Source organism: Rhea americana, unplaced genomic scaffold, assembly GCF_003343005.1.
Source record: "Rhea americana isolate MKP2758 unplaced genomic scaffold, rheAme1 scaffold_40, whole genome shotgun sequence".
NCBI lineage: Eukaryota > Metazoa > Chordata > Aves > Rheiformes > Rheidae > Rhea > Rhea americana.
In genome coordinates, this window is record NW_028186535.1 from 1,442,206 (window position 1) to 1,449,789 (window position 7,584).

A 7,584-nucleotide genomic window follows, 5' to 3' on the forward strand; every position below is an offset into this window, starting at 1 on the left:
GTGTTTGTGCGTGTGTGTGTGTGAGTGTGTGTGTGTGCATGCGTACGTGCTGGCTTGCCAAACTGGACATTTGGCCCCTGGGAATATAACTAGAACAGACATAAATGAGCATTAGTTTTAATTAGTTTAAGTTTCAGTCAAATGAGCTGTATTACCTCTTCTGGCAAACTTCCATTTTCTCTTGCACCTCTAGCAATAGATGTGATCTCATCCTACTGTGCTGGAGTATTGTGTGCAATCATCTGGATGCTCTAACTGCAATGTCTTCATTTTTCTGGAAGGGGGGGAAGGTACTGGGGGGTATTTGGGAAGGGGGGAGGTGTTTGGTTTTGTAGTTACTATTTTCTAACTTTTTGGCCTGCAGGTTTTACACAATTCTTAGTACCCGCAACCAGAAATTTCAAACATTCTTAAGCAAAGAGAAAAGATCCCTATAAATTTGCAAATATGTCTTCAGTGTCATACCAGTCACAGCCACACCATCACATTTTATAGAACAGTTTACTTGATTCACTTTTATTGTTACAATCCAGTTGGGAATAAATAAGCTTTACTCCTGGTTAGAAGATGCTATCCAAAGAGCAGACAAATATTTTATGTGTGATTCTGCACATAAGTAGGTTTTATGCATGGAATTCATAGGTCCAAATAAATTGGGAAGAAGGAGGCAAAACAATTTATCTGCTAGATGCCAATGGAAGAAACAGGCTCAAATTCAGTCTGCATGAGGGTCCTTTTCTAGAACTAACAGACCGATGATTTAGATCATCCCTGAGCATATTATATCTGAATCTGAACAACTAAAATTGAAGAGAGAAAAAGAGAGAAAGTTGAGAGAAAAAGGGGGAGAGGGGAGAGAGGGAGAAGGAGCGAGATGGAGAAGGGAGCGAGGGGAGAGGAAGAGGGAGGGAGAAAGTCCTGTTCACTGAAGACTCCATTCCCAGGTCAAGTTAGACTTGTCATTTCACTATTTTTCCACCCACAGGTGCYTCAGTTGAGGGAATTCAATATTAACAAGTCCAGACTGGACATGCACCTAGCCTGTTATTCGGTCCAAGGTCATCAGGATCATGAGAGCTATAGATTGAACTGTTCTCTGCTAAAAGATTTGTTCTGTGCAACTCATTCCAAATGCAATTCTTGTAACATCATTGCTCATCTGCTCTGGCTGCAAATGATGTCATCTTTGGGCTATTAATCCCATCCAATTCCACTCATAAATTCACTGCACATGGGACTCAATCTTTTCAGGTGTGAAATAAAGAGCAAAAAAAAATCTGATTTTACATAATTCAACTTGTTAGAGAATTCTCTACTTGTTGCTGCTCTTGATCTATAGGACACAAGCTTATGCTTGCCCTTGCTACATCAAAATCCTAGGATCTATAATGCTTTGAAATACCAGCATGACTCACTTATTCCAGAGTATGTCTTGGATAATTCTTGTATATGACTATATCCTCTATGAATATAATGATAATAATAATCTATTCTTTATATAAACTTATGGTAAACAAATTATAAGTAAGGCAATTTAAAAACAATCTGTGAAGATATGGGGACAAGGAGTCATAATCTGTATGTGAGAACAATCACAGATCTTTCTGTCTTCTAATGATTGCCCAGCTCAGGTCCAGGCCTTGAAGCTTGTGCTCCCTGTTCGGACAAGACTTTGGGCTGTAGATAGTCATTAAAATATGTTTATTATCCACATGGTCTAGCAGAGTCCTACATGCTGTTGTGATAAGTATCTTCTTAGTAAGCTCTGGAATGTTATAAAGTTTTCTCACTTTTCCCAGTCAGCAGTGGAAGTTGTATCACGCAAATGTTCCATTGCCTTACAGCTGATGTAGGAGAACTTTCTTTTTAGAGCTACAAAGACACATACTGCCCTGTGACATATTTTGGAGATAAAAGTACATATCCTTGTAACTCTAGGCCATCACCCCCTCTGCCACTTAGATCAAGAACAACTTCCTGGAACTGTTTCTCTACAAATATGGCAGCAAGCCATCCAGTCCTCTTCTGCACAGATGCTGCATTTCATTCCACAGAGGTAGAGATAGGAACAAAGAAGCTACAGAGTGGCAAGAACAGGTGAGTTGTGTTTGGTGGGTGGAGAAAAAGGGTTATAAATGTTGACTACCTATAAATGCACGTGCTTCAACACTTTTACTGACACAATTACTACAAATTGCATGTAAGTGTTTCTGGAATCAACTTGTAAAAGTGTAATCTGGATCTTTTCTAGATGCGTCAATAATTGACTCTGCATAAAGTCCATCACAGATGTCTTATCTTTAGGTGGCAAAGGCAGAAATAACGATACTAAACTACAGTTTTGAAATAGTACAACGTCTCGATTAGCGTAAGCGTTAGTAACTAATTGTCATCATGAGTGACTCAGGAACGTTATGATCCCAGCAAGTGTCCAGTTCTGGGCTCTTAAGGACAAGAGAGACATGGAGCTACTGGAGAGAGTCCAGCGTGGGGCTATGAGGATGATCAGAGGGCTGGAGCACCTGCCCTGTGAGGAACGGCAGCGAGAGCTGGGCCTCTTCAGCCTGGGGAAGAGAAGRCTGAGGGGGGATCTTATCAATGCGTACAAGTACCTGAAGGGAGGGTGTCAAGGGGACGGGACAAACTCTTTTCAGTTGTCCCGTGTGACAGGACAAGAGGCAATGGGCAGAAACTGAAGCACAGGAAGTTCCACCTGACCGTGAGGGGGAATTTCTTCCCTGTGAGAGTGACAGAGCCCTGGACCAGGTTGCCCAGAGAGGTTGTGGAGTCTCCTTCTCTGGAGATATTCAAAACCTGCCTGGATGCAACCCTGTCTAACATGCTGTAGGTGACCCTGCTGAGCGGGGAGGTTGGACTAGATGATCTCCAGAGGTCCCTTCCAAACTTACTGATTCTATGTTAACACTGGTGTATGTGTCCTTCCTTGCTGAACAGTGGTTAAGAACTGTCTGTGGAATGTAATGAGGTGGAGATAAAAAGTAGCAGTACACAGAGGACAGCAGAAGCCATGTTGCCTCACCAATCCTTTGGCCTGTATGCTTGCTATAGAAGAAGTGGCAGGATGGCTGCAGCATATGAAGGTGCACAAAACCCCAGCTTTCCTGAGAGAGGAGGCAAAGAGAGGAGGCAACTGAAAGTCTCATGGCTGAGGAATAATGAGGAACACTTTCCCCAAGAAATACCTCATTACCCTGATAATGGGATTACTACTCAACCAAAATTTGGTGAGCCTGGAAAATTTCCTCCTTCGGTTCGAAGAGGGAGCAGACAAATTCCTGTACAGTGTTCCAGAGGTGGGAGCACAGAGGGAGCTGTGTAGATGTAAACTGTAAAACACAGACTTACTTGTTTCTACTGCTCATCACGCCCCAGGCAGATACACAAGAGGACATGAGGACATAGTTATCTACTCAAATATTCTCTTACACTGAAGAGAAGGCCCTAAAACTGAAACTAGGAATCAAGTGTTAAACATATAGTAAAGCACGTCTTCTTAGAGAACTGTAGTCTAAAAGATGAGACAGGACAAAAGCAGAGGAAAGACAGATACTGGCACTAATAGCAGCATTTTACGCCTAGGAAGTGAGATATGGTATAGTTAAATGATGAAACAGGAAAGGACAAAATAAGAGTGGTAATGACTCAGCAGGCAGCATAATGTTTATAGCAGGGCTGTGTTAGCAGGTATTGCACAGGATTTTGGGCTTTAGAGGCAGTTTTGCAGGCTAATCTAATCTGAATCCTTGAAAATGATCCTGATTTTTCAKCACTGCAATTTCACATACTTCCTTGGCAGCCTTGTTCTTTTCTGTACTTTTGCTCTTCACATACATGCTAGAAAGTGCATGTCAATTATTTAGGTCATTTTTTAATTCTATTTATCAAATGATCAGTTTTTTGGGGAATAAATCTCTTCTTTTAAAATGATTATAAGTCATTTTTGTTCCTGGTTCCATTTCAGAGTTGGAAATGTTTATTTCTAAATCTCTCTGCACATTCCATATGAGAACTATACAATTTTGTGAATAATTGACTCACTTTATCTTGACAAATGCTACATTTATGAGAACTGTTTATCCAGCAGGTGTAGAAGTTTTTTTGCCTCCATACAGCATATGCTTTACCAGATGTTTCACTGGGAGGATGAGCATGCTGATGAAAACAAATTGCCCCATGAATGAACCTGTAGTAGAGTGGTTTGCGTTTTAGTTTTAACCTTGGGATGGATTGATTCTATCACCCTCTGGTAGTAAGTATCTGAATTTGTTTTTCATGATTGTGGTTGTAATGAGCCATGCAAGAAATTGCCTGCCCTCTGTCCTTTCAGTTGTCAAGAACAGTAAATGCTTTAGAGCGAAGCATCTATAAAGGCAAAAATGCACACAGTGACATCTTTATGGAGGGGAAAATATGTGACAATTTTGATTGTTTTTTAAGCAATCCTATTAGCTTCAGTTCATGTTAATTAGACCCACAATGGAATTTTCATGCTGGTGGTGAACAGTGACAAAAAGGGCTTGTAAAAACTGCAGAATTATTACCATTTGCTCCGTACCCTTGGACTGCATTGCAAATGTGACTATCAGTTCATACTGAAATGACCAGCTAAAAATATTCACTGAAAATATTCCTGTAAACCAGTCAATATTCRGAAGAAAATAATTAGGCAGTTGAGAAGAAAAAAACCTTAAAGGATGGTCATTTGTGGACAAATTTCTGTGGAACAAGTTAAGATGTGAATTTACAGAACATCAGCCACTGACTGCTAGCAACCTGTGTGCATTCCTTGTCTTTACTACCAGAATAAAATGAGCGTATGGACTTCTTCCTCACAAGCCAGTGCACCATATATATTTACTTAATTGCTTATATAATAAATTGCTTATATGACCATAACTACATGTCAGTGATGCTCTGAAACATTTACAAAGGAACACAAGAAAAAAGAGACTTAGGGCTGGGGTAGTTGCTCCAATTCAATAAAAATAGCCCTGGTCACTTAAGCATTTTAAAGTCCAAAATTAACTTACAGCCTTACACAACATTCAATTAAAAAAAATGGTTAATTTTATTTTAATTTTGATTTCTGTCTTTATCTGTTTACAGTTTTTGTAACTGTTTTGTTTTTTCCTGTAATGTAGCCTTGAATGTTGCTTTCAGTAAGCATTTCTTACATAGCTCAGTCAAATGAAGAGTCATCAAAACTAAGTATAGAATAGTTAAGATTCTCATGTTAACAACTTGATTGTTAAATTAAAATTGATGGAAAGATCTTCTCTGTTTTAATTTATTTTACTTTTCTCCTAAAACAACTATTTGCCCTCTAAGGTACAAACAAATCAATAAAAATCCCCAGTGAACCCATCTGGAGATTTTGAGTAAATAAAATGTAAGATCTTTAAGGGTTTCATCAAATTATTTTTCAAAAGCTCTCTTTCATTTAAGTAACCTCACTGAATTTTGTTGAACTTCTTCTGCTGGACTATGGAGCATTCAGTCAAGCAAAGATGTTCAGGAGAAGGTATAATTAAGAGTAGGTGGGAAGTAGCATTTCTATTCTGAGGAAAATTCCAAAACTTCAAGCTGCTTTTGTTGCTAATCTGGACAAGAAGCAGACTAGATTTTTTTTCCCCTTTATGAAGCATCTTGCTTTTCATTGTATTTAGTCACTCAGTAATTTGATATTATAAAATCCTTCTCTAACTCTCTATATTCAGTTTAACTACATCATATACTCCTGTTTTTTTTTTTCACCAAAGATAACAGCTTACTTTTTCTGTGCTATTTTTTCTCCAGCAATTTAATAGTGTTTTTGATTTTTAAAATGTTGTAGCAAAATTAATAGTAAGTAATATGTACTTTGATGCCACTGTGGCATGAACTGAAATGTAGAAAAGGATTAAACAGCAAAACGTTTATACTACACTTTTATAAAGGGGCAGAATAATTGCTATGGAATGTGTCTACTGCTAAAAATCCTGAACAACCAACACTTATAATTTGTGGTGAAAATGGAGACAGCATGTTCGGGTTTTTCCTATCCTTTTTCACAATCCATAGGCACAAAATCTCCAGTCATATAGCTGGAGAATGGAATTGGAAACTGTTGATGGAAGAGAATTTATATGAAAACACAAAGGAATTTTCCAAAGCCAAGGATGAGAAAGCATTATCAAAGCAGATAATCTAAGAAAAGGGGGGAGCCATGTGTTTTGAGTGCTATTGATTTTTCTTATTTAAATCTGGTATTGATCACTCCTGACTATTGATTACTGAAAGAGTCTATTTTTCACTCTCTGGAAAATCATTGTCATTGCTTTGCTGGCCTTTATTCCTAGCAAAATCCCTATAGATGCTACAATTCAGGAATGTGCAGGAATATGAGGCCTTTTAATTATTTAAACCTGAATGCCAATCAACGTAAAACAAAGACATACTTGAAATTCTGCCTTAGCTTATGGCATGAAGCAAGACAAAATTGCATCAGAAAGAAGAATCAGGTCCTCCAAGTTGATGCCTAAGCATGATGTCTAAAAGGAGCTTATTGTTCTGCGTTGACATTGCCTTGTCCTGTTAGGACTAATTTAATGATAACATGTCCAGCAATCTAAGTTCCTTTGCTTCCTCTCTCAGCAGGTAGGATTTAGAAGATTGAGAAAATATTGGAAAAATATTAAGCAGAAATGATTTAAGAAGAAAATATTGGGATTGTTCCCCTGTTTATCTTCTCCTAACTCACCAGCCAGCAATGGTGGCTGCTCTGCAAAATAAACAGGTCCAGAGGCCACCCAGTAAAGATATAACCCCATAGCACTCTCAGCACAGAAATGGGCCTCAAGAACAYGACCAAGTCCTTATAGCGATTTGTTCTCTTATATAGGCACCATTATTTTTTGACATCAAAAGCCAGAAAATAGATCTTAACTGCTATATGGCAGTTTGTAATTGTGAATAGCTGTGGAGTTTAGATGGCCTGCTTATTTTGTTCGTTAGTGTTTTATTGCTGCAGCAAAAATATATGGACTTTTAAAACCCTTGATGTGCTCATACCCCAGGGAGAAACAAAGAAAAGACAAACCTGATAAAATCGGGATTGTCAGGATTGCTGRGGCGGGGAGGGGGTTCCTTTTTTCTTTTTATTTAAGATGATTCCTCTGAAGGAATTTTATTGATTTACCTTCAGTCATGCAAACTTGATGTTTATTTTCCAGAAGAAACTAAGGCAAATTAAATATTGCTAACGCTTTTATCAGTGAATATATTTCAAACATGATAAAAAAATGCCTCTAAGTATGTTTTCTCCAAAGTCAGTAATAGGTCTTAATGGCTCAGAAAGAATATCATAATACAATATCATTAAACCTAATCTGCCATAAGGAGAACAGTAATATCAAATGGCCTTGCCTATAGAAATGAATTGTAATTAATTACCTAATTTGTTGGAGCATTTGTAATATATATTTAATGGCACTACTGTCTGGCATAGCCTTCCAGACAGTTTTCTGAAGAAATATGATCTAAGTACAGCCTCAAGCTGGTATTATCAAATTATTCACCATGCTG